The sequence below is a fragment of the Toxorhynchites rutilus genome, chromosome 3 (genome assembly GCF_029784135.1).
Source record: "Toxorhynchites rutilus septentrionalis strain SRP chromosome 3, ASM2978413v1, whole genome shotgun sequence".
Lineage (NCBI taxonomy): Eukaryota > Metazoa > Arthropoda > Insecta > Diptera > Culicidae > Toxorhynchites > Toxorhynchites rutilus.
The window spans coordinates 55083828-55099529 of NC_073746.1; the positions used below are offsets into that span (position 1 = coordinate 55083828).

General features: G+C 37.3%; 1 long non-coding RNA gene across 1 annotated transcript in view; it reads left to right on the forward strand.

The window, feature by feature from the left end:
• The first annotated feature begins 2717 nt into the window (after positions 1-2717).
• LOC129779472 (uncharacterized) overlaps positions 2718-15702 on the forward strand; it is a 146402-nt gene continuing 133417 nt past the window's right edge. The window contains exon 1 of the long non-coding RNA XR_008743672.1: positions 2718-3863. This is a non-coding gene — a long non-coding RNA (uncharacterized LOC129779472). The remainder of the gene's footprint in view (positions 3864-15702) is intronic.

The window sequence follows — 15702 nt, forward strand, 5'->3', positions numbered from 1 at the left end:
GCCTTAGGCTGGTTCATCAAAAGTTTGATAATTCTTCCGTACATATATTTTGTTCTAGTCATCATACCAAACGTAAAAGGTCCGTCATTAAATTTACTTGTAACGAAGAACAATCAATCACAATAAATGAATTGACTTTACACGGCATTTGTTCATTTTTTTCACTCACAGAGCAAATATATTGAACTCAATTGAATTTGGAAACTGTTTCATTCAATCAAGAATTTTATCAATACAAACGAATGATTGCTCAGCTAAGGTAGTTCCACGTGAACCTTGCGGTTATATCATAGATATAACCCACTAATTTTTTTTTAACAAGGAAATAAAATGCGATCGTTTTAAAAATTTTACATGTTAGTGCTTTAAAATATAGAAAAAAAAATTTTTTGGCTTATTTTCCATAAATTTGTTTCTAATATTTGAATTCAGAGTGGAGTATTAGCTGGTTCGGGAAAGCACACAGCCTTCCGACATCATCTGAAATATAAAATTCAAATAGATTATTATTCGGCAGACTTTATTTTAATGAACTAACCTATAATATACATAAAAAAGCTTAAACAAAATGGCGAACTCGTTTTCGGGTTCTTTTGTTTAAATTGTTTAAATAAAATAGTTTATTATAAAAAATTGAATGTTTTAAAGGTGAAGTATTTAGATATGTGTGTCTAGAATAACGGTTAAAACTTTTAGTCAAATCGGCTGAATAGTTTTGAGTCAGTGCTTCCACTAAATATCGAAAACATGGTTTTGAGAAAAGCGCGTTAAAAGTTTTTACACCATTTTTTTCATAAAAAAAATTATACTTACATTAATCAGCTATGCCTGGTGCATAGAGCAGTATATGCAGAGTATATTTTAAAATGTTTTTCTTCCGAAAAATGTAAAAAAAATGGATTTTTTGAACCCGTCACACCGGGCTACTACCTTAGGTTAGCACGGAAACAACGGAAAACAAACAGAAAATGTTCAACTTGGATGCACACGATTAACAAGAATTACTCACAAAGTTATTTTTATTCAATTGTATGAAAGAATTTTCAACTATATTCTTAATTGTTGTTTATTGTTTATTGTTTGGATAAAAACTCATCTGATATAGTCTTAATGAATTAAAACTTAAAACTAAAACATTAAAACACAACATTGAACACATCGGATTTCACAATTCTGTTTTTGAAGCGTAGTGATGGTTCTCCAAAAACAAAAAACTGCTCTAATGACGAGAATGTACGGAACATTCTCGAGATCGGCTCATGTTGCCCAAACGATGATCGATGTTGAAGCGGTTGCAGCAAATACGAGAATCGTAGAATTCTGCTGGGAGCACGAAAGTTCACCAACTCGAGCAGGTGTGGCGCATCAATTTACCCACAAAGAAGCTTGACAATGAAAGTAGCTTGTTGAATACGCCTTCGTCTCTCAAGTGTATCCAGATTCAGCAAGCGACATCTAGCTACATATAGCGGCAGGTTCCGGGGATCACGCCATGGCAGATGCCTCAGCGCTCTTCGAATAAAACATTTTTGAATCCGCTCAATCTTGATGCTCCACATATGCTGGTAAGGGATCCATACTACCGATGCAGTCTCGAGAATCGGCCGAACAAGAGAACAGTACAGCGATTTCAGGCAATAGGGATCAGTGAAGTCCCTAGAGATTCTCGATATGAATCCAAGCTGACGATTAGCCTTAGTGATCAATGCAGATCGGTGTGCATCGAAAGTGAGCTTATGATCGAGAACAACGCCCAAGTCGTGAACCTGACTGACTCTCTAAAATCAAATCGTCGATTGTGTAGTTGAATATAATTGGCTGTTTTTTTCGGTGAAAGCTCATGATCACACACTTGGCGATGCCTATGGTTAGTTTATTCAAGTGGCACCAACTGACGAACTGGTCAAGCAAGCTCTGTAGTCGACTACAATCCTCAAGAGTTCTGATAGCCAAATAAATCTTAAAGTCGTCGGCGTATTTCGCTCATATGATTTTTCTATTCAAATTAGGCTGCGGGCCGCATAAACAACGGTGGAGGGTCGCAGGATGACCACCACTTCCCTAAACCAACCTGTAGCCAAAGTCCTACGTCAAAAAGGTAAGTATTATAATCATAAAATGAATTGCATGTAGCATTGAAAAAATATTACGATCACCCCTATCACACAACCCTTCCCGTATGCTATCTCTTTCGCACACGCATGGCCACACACATACAACCGGGATGCATGCGAGTGTCGAAGCAAAATGCTTGGAATCAGGGACAACACGGGTGGAATCAGATTGGGGCGGGTGGAGTGTGAGACTGGCCGCCGCACGCAGGAAAGCCAATGGTCCTACGCTGCACATCGTCCGATATCGACCGTCTTAATCGGCCTGAACTGGAAAGGCCACTTCCACCGTTGCATTGCGCTCACCTATACACCGTATTGGAATTGTTCGCGTAGCATGTCTGGCGCGAGATGCACTTTTGCAATACTACTTGATGCAACTGTGTGCGAAGGTTTGCTGCGGGGTCAGTTCGGCTATCTGCTGTATTACTACGCTACCGCTGCTGCTGCTGCCGCCACCACCGGACTGTCCGAAGACGGGGCGCGCGCCGCTGAAAACCGGAGACACAGACAACCAACGACCAGCAGGACGACACACTGCAGCAATGCGTCGGCAGCGAGAAAGAGTAAATTGCATGTTTTTGCCACGCGGAAACGAGATGGAAAGATTGCAAAAAAAAAATCCCAAACATAATGCATCGCGGTGCATTTTATTATACGTTTTTTGTTGCGTCCATAGTTTTCTCTGAGCCGTCGTCGCCGTCGTTGTGCTTTGTGTGGTGGCTCCTTGGGCAATTCCTAGCTTCCCGAAGACTAGGTGGTGGTCCGTAAAAGGCTAATAATATTCAGGGACTGCTGTGCATCTTCCGTGTAGCTAGTTTCTCATAGGTTGGGGTGGGTGTGAGGGGTGGATGCGATTACCCCAGAGGTGGCAGATCCTGGTCTCCCACTTTTAATCGAATTTCAACTCACGGGACAGAGCGAGAGATTGAAATGGCTGGAGAGAGAGAGAGAGTGAGACACCGTCCCGTGAATAACTCTACTCAGAGAATGCAACTTGGAAGTGCAGCAAGCGCACTGTGCACTGGTTTTGTGGAGGTTCAAGATCGGAAGAAATTGAATGTGCAATGCAAACTTGGTCGTTGTTTTTTCAAAACCGTTGTTCGACCGTGCGGGTACAAGTCGTGTATCGGTGAAGGAGCCAGTCAGCGAGAAGAAATGTCTCAAAGTGTGAAAAATTGTGCAATGTGCAACGTTTTAGGAGGAAAACCCAACGGAAGAAAAACGAAGGCATTGCTTTACTCCAGGCACACCACTAAGCAAGTGACAATAATAGGTTCATTTTTCCTCTCGCGTATCAGCTTGAACGGTAAATTCTTCACATCGTGTTCCTTGGGTTCAAATCTTCTTCCCGGCATTATCGCGAGTTGTGCTAAGAAAAACAACAAACGACGACTGACAACGAATAATTCCGCGGAACGCGTGATTTGCTACTGGGCCCTGCTAACATCGTTTTTAATAGAACATCATGAAGTGTGAAAAGTGCCCCTCAGAACTAGTGAATGGCACGAAGAATCGTTTGCGAATTCCTTGTGCTCAGATGTGGCGGTGGAAAAAAAGTGGAAAACATTTGCGACGATATTTTAGGCGTGGATTTTTGAGTTACGGCGATCGAAAAGAGGACTCCACTGTTGGAAAATTGGACCTTAGCGGCGGCTGAAGACATTCACTGCAATCGGGAGGATCATAGTTTTTTCTAGATTTTGTCTCAAGTTGTTTATTTTTAGCTCCATTAGCGGTGATATTCGAAACGTAAGCATTTTTATAAATTTAGTTTTGAAATCAGCTGTACTATATATTTTTCACGATTTTTTATTACCATTCATTAATTTCAAATACCGAGAAAAAAAAGGCAAAAAGTACAGAGTCCGTATTTGAAAATTTGTGCAAAACCAGTGCCATTTATTTCAATTTCTTTGTCACAATTTGCACCGATGCCATAATAGTAAATGTATAGTAAGTTGAAATTGCGCATGAATCATATACACATTTGCCACTATATTTTCCGCTAGTGTTGTGTGTTGGATCACTACTTCCTCATGGTTCTATGGCGATTTCTCTCTGTCTCATGGCCCCGCGGCTACGGGTGGGTCCACTTCGGCAATTGTGGTGGTGCCGTTGTTCCTGTATACTAAAATAGTACATACGTGCACATCGGTGTAGAGACTCGCGGTGTGGAGAGCACGAACTACTGCGCTGAAGATGATTGCGGCTTGCTGGAAAGTATTTTACATTCAATAAATTTTTTGTCGCCATGTGACACAGCAAATGGTGTTTCATTCATTTTGTTCGTTCGAACTCTGCTCCAGCGGTGCGGGACTATTTATAAGTATATCGTGTCTGCCGGAATAAATGCTTTCCATGACTCATTGGAGTCGACTGAATACTGGTTTTGAAGGTGTAATAAATACCATCGATTTTGTAATAACAGTTGAAAAAATTGTATGAAGCAATAACGATTTATGCAACACAACCCAATCAATAACAGAATAAAGTTGCGGGATACTCGTATGCGACGGGGTGTGGCAGACAGACTACAGAAAATACCATCCTGGTACTTTTACATCGTCAGCCATCATATTATTCATAGGAAATATTCTGGATTAATTCGAGTTTTCACCTATGACAGGGTGTCAACTCAAAAAGCGAAAATAAATCCTTGATATTCCCTGATTTTACAGATTTTTTCAGAAAATTTCCAGATTTATAATAGTAATCTAATTTTGTATTAGTTCTGTTACTGTAATTCTTAGAATATGGTAGATTGTAAATTGCAAAGCGAAACTCAGCGTATGTCCAAAATGCGGAAATAATCATGTTCAAATTGTACAAAAATAAAAAAAAACGAGCGAAGAGTTAACATTATTATTAACATATAAAGCATTTTGCATGGAGTGTTAACTGTCCTATACTGTCGTGATCTCGCAAAGTGACGCAAGCGTTCAAATTGACATTTTACTTTTTATGTTATAGATCGATAGAGAATACCAAATCCTTTCAAACGACTGCAAAGTTTCACAGAAATGTGAAAAAATGACCCCGTAAAAGCTTGAAAACGGAATGGCGTAAGCGCTATTTTCACTGTGATGTGGCGCAAGCGCCATTTCCCTTATGATGTAACGTAATTTGATTGTGATGCGATGTGAATTTTGATCTGTTCTGTAGCATAGAATGAACGAGCAGGGACAGCAAATTTCACATTTCAACATGTTCCGTAATGGTCTTCTAGCATAATTAGCATTAGTATTTCTTGTAAAAAAACACTTTTCCGAAAAGCTCGTCATGCCAAATATTTTAATCAAAAATAGTCGATCCCCGTGCAGTGCTACAGAGCAATTTTGTTTTAGAACTTCAAATCATGTACTTAGTAGCTCTGTTTAAAAATCTCGCCATATATTTCAATTCATAAAATCAAACACATCCTGAAAGAAAAAAAAAATCCTAGATTAAAGTGTATTGTTGTTCTCACATATTGCACATAACGATTGTAACTAAATAGTTAAAACTCATCAATTTAATTGTTGATTACAAACATTTCCCCATAGTGTCCTTTATCTTCAGGAATCAAGGGACAAAACTTCTTGACGATATTTACTTACCTCACCTGCTCAATGTGTTGATTGAATGGTATTTGTCGGAGTTGGTGAACAGCTGCACTCTTCTAAATTCTCCATCCAAACGCATCTTAGAACAAAACTCAAAACATCCTCGTGTAAACTGTTTTTGCTTTACACCGGATAATTTCGGACGGCATTATCTTATTTAACAAGGATGTATCCAATTGCATTTTGGATTGGGAAAAATCGGTGCTGTCGGAAAATGTGTAGAACTTTGCTCCCTTATGCTTTCTCATGCTCCGCTCAACGGCGGCATTTTGAAGAAAAGAATTGAAAACAGATTCTCGTACACTTCGATGGATGAGCGCCAATCGGTTGTGGAAAGAGCGATTAAAATTTGCTGTTTCCACAACAAACTGGCGTTGGTAACATAGCTTAAATAAAATTGCATTTTTTTCAAAAATCAATCCGATGGTAATGTTTTTTCATCAATTGTACACAATTTGTACAGATCAAATTTTCGTAATTTACGCGTATGCTGATTATACATGCAGTTTTGCGAAAAGTCTCGTACTGAAAATTCTTCCCTCTGTCGCTTGCGTCACTCTGCAAGATTATGGCAGTATATTCCTCCGCAAATAGGATAGGAAAAAGGAATTAGAAGATTACTCTTTCTAACCATCCAAGAAACCAGAGTATCATACTTATGATTTACCCTATCTGAATGTTGCAGGTTTACTACACATTTCGATGAAGTTGAGTTGCTATTATTTAACAGAAAACTGAAAATACTAGTTATGGTTGAAACACATTTAACGGAAATATCTGATCTAAACGGATTTAAGGTGGTTGAATATACAATGTTGAATTGCTTGTCCATATTTGCGCATACTGGAGGAGTATCTATGTACATTTCGAACTCGTTGAGTTTTAAACAACATCTAATGATATATATGGAGATAATTGGTTTCTAGCTGTAGAAGTTCATGGCTCTGAGATGTCTGGAGTCTATGTCTATGTAGATGTCTAGTATTTTTAGGAGATGTATGGTTACAACAAATTCTGTTGCATGAAGAAAAACAAATTGTAATGACTGGCGATTTTAACATTCATTGGATAGACCATAGTTGAAAGCAATCACCCAAGCCGTTGAATTCAAACAAAGAGTTACTGATCACACCGTAGTTACAATAACTACTTCTACTACCATTATTCTATTTTTTACAAATTTTAACAATGGGGTTAACGAGATTATTATTGACAGCAAAATTTCTAATCATGAAACAATTGGTATGGTTCTAGATCATTTCGACGTAGATGTTTCTGTGATAGAACAGAAAAAAACGCATAAATGTTGGAGTAACTATTCGAGAAGCACATTACAATCTATTTAACGGAACAAACTAATTACCATTGGAGAACAAACCTCTCTTCATTAGGCTGCCAAAAATCTAGAAGAAGCACTTTGTCTGACATTGGACAACACGTACAAGATATGGAGAAATATTTATGTGCGTGAATTAAAGAATTTGAAAAATAAATTCGTCCAAAATGAAATTAGTTCAATTCAACATGATACAAAGAAGCTGTGGAAAAAATTTAAAATTTATGGAATCCGGGCGGCAGTAATGACATAGACTTTGTTTTTGAAAATGTTACGGTCAATGACACCGAAACAGCAGAAAAAACTAAATAAATATTTTACGTCAAGTGTACAAGAAATCCAAGGAAGCATTATCAAGGAGCATCTTCTTTACATAGTAAATGAATCATTGTTCCGTGGCAAATGTCCGCATAGTTGGAAAAAATTCTATCGTCATACCTATTCCTAAAATGCCATATAATTCGTCGAAGCCAGAAGATCCTAGACCAGTTAACATGTTACCAATGTACGAGAAAATTCCAGAAATAGTAGTTAAAGAACAGCTCTTGGAGCATATAACTAGAAACGGGAGTTTGGTTGATGAACAATCTGGATTCAGGAAACACCATTCGTGTGAAACGGCTCTGAATTTGTTGCTAATGCTAATGAAATGGAGATTTATGTTAGAATGCTTACAATGGATGTCAATCGGTCAGAGAATAAAATATTGCACGCTCACGTTTATATTTAAAATGACGAATGGAATGACACCGAATTATTTACAGAATACTATAACATATGGAAGAGATATACACCACTACAATACTAGGCAACCAAGTGACCTCAGAACTATGAAGTTCCGGATGTCTTGCACCCAAAACTTATTTTTTAATAAAGGGTACCGATTGTATAATACACTGCCCCTCGAAGCAAAAATAACTACAAACATCAGATAATTACGAAATATTTGTAAGGAGTTTTTAAAGAATGATTCGGAATTGTGAGCTGTTCGATAGTCAGTGTTATTGTGTAAATTGTGTAAATTGACGAAGTGATGACGGATAGACTCTTACTTTTGTATTTGTTTGTGCATGTGTTTTTGTTTTTTTTTGTCTGACTTAAATAATGATGGTATTTAGTTTACTTTTAGTTTTTTTTTAGTTATTAGTTAATTTGAAAATATTGTCGAAAATATAGTCTACAAAAGTTTGAACATCGCGCGCGTTGACAGGCATAGAAAATTGAGATTGAGCAAATGCAAAAATTAATATCCAAGAGTAATGAACCTCATTTAGAAGGGTCCAATGTGAAAATTGGAATGAAGCTGGGGATAGCCAAACCTGAATACTCGTAAACGAATGAGGTGGGACCATCATTATATAATATTAACTAAGACAATACAATTTATGCGATTTATGAACGTCTGTCGGTATCTTCAAATAAATGAATTGTTTGTGATTATAGTTTGAGTTGTATGATGATTGAGAAGTTTCGTAAAAGATAAGAAATGATACGATTCAAAGATGTCATGAACGATACTTAATCATTAGTACAGGACGATTTATTTTTCAATCGAATCTTCAATCTTTCCTTTTTTTCTAGTTATTATGCTATTCCTCTAACTTGAAACATAGCATAACGCTAACATAACCTGTGCAAAGTTACTTGAAAATTTTTCATAATATTTTAGCTTTTATTAAGTAATGAAAATATGAACGTAAAAAAGACATCATAACGTAAAACAGACATCTACTCAGGTCGTAACCAATTGGAAGTTCGGAATACGGAAGTTCCTCATATGAATCAGTGGCTTCGGAAGAATCTTCGAAAAGAAGTTCGAACAAATTAATAGAATTTCATAGAATTTTGGGAAATTAATGCTCATATGTTGCTTTCAAACCATCTGGCGTTTAGCTGAGAAGAACATGAGCTGGTATAAATTGATGTTGATTTATACAAAAGTAACTACTCCTTGCTTCAATGCAGCAGTTTCTGTCGTTACATTTCACTACTTGCAAAAGATACTGAAGAGCAAAAAACTCGACTAAATATCCTATTAATTCCGCTTCATCGATTTGTGAGTTGGCGGTCTCAACATATCCACATCGGTTACTAGGTTGTTCCACACATCAGCTAACGATTTCCATGCATACTCATAATGTTTCGTTTACAGGTCCGGATCCCTTGTTTTGAGCTTTTCATTCAAATGAGATCCGTCATAATCAGAGATGCCAACCTTCCTGATTTTGTAATATCCTGACAAACACTCAATTTTGTTTGATTTTCCTGAAATGATCCTGATTGTTGCCTGATTTTTGTTTTTTTTACTTTATCAAAATAAAAATTGTCAGTAATTGATACGTTGGAATCAATATCAAAGATTTCTTGGTTAGAAATTAGAACTGTCATAATAGGCTCCATAAAAAAGCTCGTCGGTCTACACTTTTATAATGTTCACTATTTTATTCGTTTATCATCTACCTATTCCGAAGCGATTCGCGTTATCGGAGATACAGGGTCGGCATTTATTTAACCCTCCTGTACTCGCGTGCAAAATCATAACACGTATACTCGCGCACGGTGTCACAGACCGAAAATTAAACTTCTCTGTAATGTTGCCATTGTGTATTTTTCAGGCTTTATCGGCATTTATTTGAAGAAGAGGGTATGATTGAATGAAAAAATTCCAAAAAATATGTTTTCTTCGTCTTTATGTTTTAATAGTCATCTAATTCAGCCTCATCAAAACAGAGTAATTTTTGATACTTCAACACAAATAACGAAATTCGAATTTTTCACTGTTATTAATTAAAAGTAAGCAACAGAATATAATTCATGAAAGTATAAAGAGCTATAAAATAAAATAAAATGTATTAATCGATTGTGGTTTCATTGGAGTAAGAATCGAAACATAGCATAACTGCATGCTCGATGCAAACATATTTTTTGCATTTCATGCAGTTGTTGCGTGTTTTTCGGGTTTTTTTTATCAAAGAGAAGAATATATAACGTATTCTATATAATTACCAGATGATAAAGGTTCTGGAATATAAAATTTGCATATTTATAATATTCTTTGTCTCTGTATTCTTGGTAAACTAAGAATTAATGCCTTTTTTAGATGGGGCATGAAAAGATTATATAGAAGCATTTCTAGGAACTTCCTTTTATTTTTCTTGTTTCTTGTAGATATTGTCCATTATAAAAAAAAATATCCTCGAAACTATAACTGTTAAAAATTACAATAAGCCACCGATTAGTTTATAGTGTACTGTTTACAATTCCCCCACAAGTTAAATTCTTTCACAAGTGTGTATATTTATGACCATTATATTTAGCGAATAACTATACGAAAGTCAAACATTTATATTTTGCTTTTGAACGTATGAATCTAACGACGAATATATCGACGAATAGTTAATATATGGATCCGTTCAATCCAATTACAAAAGGGACTAATGATCTTATGCAATATATTCAATAAATATTCAGACCGAAAGTGTTAAAAAAGTGGCACACGTCCCTTTCGTACCAACACATGTGATACGCTAAACGATGACGAACGACGAATAACGAAGCTAGAGAGAATCGCAAAGTCGTAGTGTTGATATTTCCTGAGAAATGAACGAATTATTGATTTCTCGGTCTGACAGACCAATGCGCGAGTATAGGAGTGTTAAGCTTGGCAGTAAAGAAGGCAGTTGTTATATTTTGATTGGAAATAATTTGGATGGTTAAAACCCGTAGTTCTGACTCTTACTTAACTATTTGCCTATACCTTTTGTAATATTTTATTTATTGTGAATAAAATCTTTATCAAATACAATTTTTGTTTAATATTTTTCGCGATTTATGCCTTTACACTAGAACACTCTTAACAGATTCACTTAAAAATATCTAAAATCATCGTTCATGAGAATTTTATAAAGCTTGGTGACCTAAATCGTTACGATGTGCGGGTTCTACATAATTTGATCGAAAAACCCCTATAAAGAATCACATTTCCATCCGAGACTCACGAAATTGCCATCTCAAAGCAAATTGTGACGGCTGATGATGGAAATGGAAAATGGATACAACTATGTTGAGTAGCAAAAGACTTGAGGAAAGCGAAATAAACCACCTGTAGATAACTCCGAAGCAGGTCTTCATCCGAAGAAAGTCATATTGGAAAAGCGTTTTGTATTATAAGTTTCTACCAAGCAACGGTAAATTCTCATAAGTACTGATCGCAACTGAACAAATTGAAAGCAGTGATTCAGGAAAAACTTTCAGAACTTGTCAATGTGATAGGCGTCGTGTTCCATCAGGGCAACGTCGAATTTCATGTCCCTTTGACAACACAACACATTATTTTGAAGTCAGACTGGGAGGTGTTAGCCCACCAGCAAAACTAATAGGATATAACACCTTCAGATTATTACAGTTCCAGGATCCTGCAATATTTTCTCAAGAGCAAAAACTTTGACTCCATGGACATGGCATAACAATTCATTTAACAGTTTTCGACGAAGCTAACAGGCTAACATGTTATTGGAGGATATAATTTTAAGCTGCGTGAAAAATAGTGAAAGATTGTGGAACAAAGCTTGTACATGAAAAAATGATGTCGTCGTTTTACCAAAAAATCAGCGCGAACTTTCCGGACAACCCGATATGAGCTTTCCTGATTTCTTCCTAGTTTTCATTTTCATTCATTCTGATTTTTGAAAATTATAATTGGCCATGGGAAAGTATTGAACCTGCTAACTGTCGGAAAAGAGGAGCCTGACGTTCAACTCGGTGAAAAGCACTGCGCCCTGGAACTTTTGTAGCAAAGAATATAGCATCAAGATTCAATTGGTTGAAATGATAAATCGATAACATCTATGATCTTTTTATAGCGAGGGTTCTCGTCTGGTCCTTCATTCACATTAACTATGAATTATGAACTGGCTCGATTATTCCTTGTTGCCGAACAATCTCGAATTCAGGCAGCTCGTACACCCTTTTAAAATCGAGCCCATGAGAAAATGCGTCGGAAGAATAGTACCTTCCTGAACGAACTGCAACGTACGTTGGCCCACCAACTGCTCTAGCATGACCAAGATATCCTAGCTTTATCTTTCCTCCTGCGATAACAGACGAATAAGCCTATGTTTAGCAGTCATGACAAAATCATGATCCGATAGACTAACGCGATATTCAAGATGCATTAATCGGTACCTGCTTACTGGCTGCTGTTGAGCCCATTACAGCACGCGATTTATCATCTTGGGTCAGACAACAAACCTCATATGGTCCCAGAATCGAAGCTAACTGCTGAAGCATGTAGGGGCGTGAATTTATTTAGGAATCAAACATTTATTTTGTTACGTAACGATTACAGCCACCCTCCTTCATCCTATGACACATTAAGTATCGACACGACGCCTTCGGACAGACTCTCTCAACATTGGGATTTCCGTGCGAGAGATAGCAGATCGTTTTTACAATGCACAATTGTCCAGGATATGCAATTAAGTGGAAATTAGCATTTAGAGCTCGACAGTTATTCTCTAGACAAACACTGTCTAGAAGAAAGTTGCTGCATATGATAGAGCGCTTATTTTCATGTTGTCAAAAAAAGGGTGACCAAAATTTTCCATGAAATAAAAAATCTAACTTCCTTATCTTTATAGATAGAGGTAAACATAGTTCAACAATATTGTAGTCCCAGTCATTTGAGACATCTTTGTAGAATAAAGTTTTTTCGTATCTCTGGAAATAATCGATATAGCGCCTTTTTTCTAAGTTACGTTAGGGTCACCACTAAAAAATTGTTATTTTGCTCTAATTCTTATATTTCAAATTCCACATACAAACTGTCTTCGAAAGACTTTTAGAACATACTAATACAAACATTTTGCGATGCAGAAATTGTCAATATCTCAACTTCACTCAAAGTTATTGATGTTTCTTCCCAAATAAAAAACGCTCTCTTTAATTGCTTGTCATTCTTTCTGGGGCAAACATGAAAAATATTTGTTGACGGAGTTTGAAAGAACAAATTTATAGAGTGAATAATATGTGACTTTCAAAGATATGTTATTTTTTGTATTTAAGTAAATTAAAATTGTAATCATGAGTTTTTGGGTAAAAATCATCAACAACTTTAGGTAGAATTAAGATATTGACAAATTCTGCATCGCACAATGTTTGTATTAGTAAGCTCTAAAAGTATTTTGAAGACAGTTTGTATGTAGAATTTGAAGTATAAAAGTTAGAGCAAAAATGGTAAGGGGTTGTATATAAGACACGACCGCATTTTCGACGTAGTACCACGGAATTATATTATTCAATCCGCTAATTTTTCACTTCGGATATTATTTTAGAATGCATCGAGATATATTTTTTTTAGTTATTCTGTTATTTTTACTTTTCAGTAGCAAAAATATTCATTTGAAATTTGAACAATGAAGAAAATCGTCGAAAGCTTTCAGTGCTTTTCGGTTCTTTGGTCAACTCGTCAACTCGCACCAGACTTTCTCCTTCCCACTCAGATATCGATCACAAACTATAAACATCATTGCTCCTATATTCCACTTTAGGTGAGATCGAGCTCCAGAACATGCAGCAATAAGATTCTCCTACTAGGATTTGAAAGCATACTTCCATGAAAGATATGTTGTATTTAAATAAATGCAGTGTATGTCCGTATTAAAAAATTCTGGATACTCTTCCATATCCGCACTAACACCAAAATTTCCCATATGCTGCTGCCACCTTCTTTATCGAAATACACTTTGATGCGGAGGGCTTCCTCTGCTTCGAGGGTGTGTAGTGAATGCGAATGAAATCGCAATGCCGTTTCGCAATATATTCCATTCTTGTATCGAGATGTGTGTGTGTGTTTATGTGAAATCAACATTAGGTATGAGGGATGTCCGCTCGTTGTGTTGTACTTGTTTTACCGCTCGCAACTGTGGTTTCATTCCATTCCATCAGTGAAAAGAAAATCTACTTCATACTCCCCCTTTTCTTCCCGACAGGGAAAGAATCCATACGCGCAAGATGCTCGCCAACAACGATGATGCTCCGATGACCACCAAACGAGAAGTGATGGGTTCAAATCGTGGATGGCTCATTTATACCAAATAAGTTGAAAAAGGGGAGGAACGAATGAATTAGTTACTCGTTATTGATGTTACGGGTAGGGTTAGCACGCAAATCGGCAGAACAAACGTATGGCAAAATGAGAATGCTTTCAGTTTTCATTAATTTAAACCATTTAGGAATTATGGGATTGTAATGTCTAGCATATCAAACAAATGTTAGAGAATATCCGGTTCGATTGGTATCTAAATCACCAACTTTGTCGAAGACAGTTTTTGTCTAGAGAACAACAGTCGAGCTCTAAATGCTAATTTCCACTTAAATGCTTCTCCTGGGCCATTGTGCAATGGTAAAAAATTCCAGAAGAAATTGCAGGATTTTTTTTTTATCCAAAATATATATTTTTATTAAGGCTCATATGGCGTCAACCTGACGGGGCCGGGAGTTCAATATTTCGACAATGTTTGCCTTATAACTATGTTAGTAATATGTAACCGATTACTCGCGGTTGGCTCGAGGTTAGTATTACAAGTGTTTTAGTAATTGTGATGTTGCTGTCTCCAATGCACTGTACGTGTGCCCGACACGGGATACTTCCTTTTGGGATGCAGCTGGCCATTAATCAGCAACGCCCCATAGTCTGTACCCCATATCTAGCGTGGTGCGTCTTCTCGACTCGAGGAATCCAGGATAGAATGGTCACTAGCCGGCGCAATCATCAGCTCGTGTAGAGTTGTCATGAGCGGTACAACCTTTGGCTCTTGTTGAATGTTCAGTGGACTGCACAACCTTTGGCCCGTGTATCTGTAAAGAGTGTGTGTATGTATTGCCGCGACTAAGTAAAAGTTTATAGATCGGATAGGAGGGATATGAAACAGGGACACAACGAAGGAAACATCATTAAACGTTGACATCGGCGTTTCTGAGGAACAGGTATAGATGAAGCAGAAGATCAGGATCACGGCTACCTAAGATATCCCGGACGGGGATATCCGATTGTCTGCCTTTTGCTCTCAGTGCTCTAGAGAGCTGAGAGCGAGCAGCATGGAACCGGATACACGACCAGACAACATGCTCGATGTCGTGGTAGCCATCGCCACAATCACAAAGATTGTTTGCTGCGAGCCCAATGCGATAGAGATGCGCGTTTAGGTTGTAGTGATTGGACATAAGCCGAGATATCACGCGAATGAAATCACGACCTACATTCAATCCCTTAAACCAAGCTTTCGTCGAAACCTTAGGGATAATCGTTGTTAACCAGCGACCGAACTCATCTTCACTCCACATGCGCTGCCAACTAACGAGTGTGTCCTGACGAGGAATGTGAAAAAATTCGTCATAAGCAATTTGCCTTTCAAAAAGTGTGCCTTCTGAAGCGCCCACCTTAGCTAGCGAGTCCGCTTCCTCATTCCCCGGAATCGAGCAATGATAGGGAACCCATGCTAAGGTAATCTTGAATAATTTTTCGACCAAAACACTCAATAGATGTCTTATTCTTGTTAGGAAATAAGATGAGCGTTTATCAACTTTCATTGAGCGGATTGCCTCTATTGAGCTGAGACTGTCTGAAAAAATAAAATAATGGTCGATGGGC